General features: G+C 41.8%; 1 protein-coding gene across 1 annotated transcript in view; it reads left to right on the top strand.

Annotated features, from left to right (window-relative positions):
- Positions 1–943, top strand: part of FRMPD4 (FERM and PDZ domain containing 4) — a 293765-nt gene that overhangs the window by 265079 nt on the left and 27743 nt on the right. The window lies entirely within an intron of this gene.

The raw sequence follows: 943 nt of genomic DNA, 5'->3' as shown, positions 1-943 counted from the left end.
TATATATAGTTTTTTTGTTTTGTTTTGTTTTCAATCTATCTAGAAATTTATCCTAAAATTTAGGTACAGCCTAAATTAATTTTTTAAAATAATATTTTATTGTGTTTTTGGTGACATGTACATAGCAAATTAGGTCCCCATGTGACAGCTTCCACATAAATCATTCAGTGACAGCTACATTTTCCACAGTGGGCCAACATCTCTTGAATTTCATTCCGGTTGTTCCATTTCATGTAGTCGAGAGACTGTTGTTATTGTTATGGACCACCATATGTAATGAGTCTTAGGCACTAGTGTGCATTCCATTAATTTATTTCCCAAAATTGACTTGTGTGTTTTGTATTGGACACAGTGGGCTTCTTTGGTACTTCTCTTGTTTCACTATGAATTTAGTAGATTAGTTATGAACCTGTGGTGTCATCGAAACACCTTTGAACACCTTGAAAGTTACCATTGTCACATCATTAGATCAGCCATTTGGGGTCGTTTGGAAACTTGTGGAGTCATATTTAATCCATGGGTCAGAGTTTCTATCTTCCTCTTTTCCAATGACATGTCATCCAAGGGTGGCAAGGCCATGCTTCCATCGCTACAGTCAGTCTGAAAGCTAATTTAGAAAACAGCAGTGTGAAGCAATGCTGTGCTCTCCCTTGGATCCCTCTGTGTGCTCCCTCACTCCCCTCACTTTGACTTTGGTGTGCTTACACTTCCAACAGCAGCACCTGCAGATCTTTGGAAGTCTGCCCTCAGGCATCTGGAGTCCATCTGCCAACACCTTGATATCTGAGTCCCCCGGGACAGCCTATTTTGGTTTGTGCTGGTCTACTAACCTAAAGGTCGGCAGTTCGGACCCACCCAGTGGCACCACGGAAGGCCTGCTGATCTGCTTCTTTAGTTCCACAGCTGAGAATACCCTATGGAGCAGTCCTACTCTGCAGTACAT

Source organism: Orycteropus afer, unplaced genomic scaffold, assembly GCF_000298275.1.
Source record: "Orycteropus afer afer isolate SDZICR_OR568_19922 unplaced genomic scaffold, OryAfe1.0 scaffold00304, whole genome shotgun sequence".
Taxonomy (NCBI): domain Eukaryota; kingdom Metazoa; phylum Chordata; class Mammalia; order Tubulidentata; family Orycteropodidae; genus Orycteropus; species Orycteropus afer.
The sequence above is the reverse complement of the archived record's forward strand: the minus strand, read 5'-3'. Positions and strand labels throughout refer to the sequence as shown.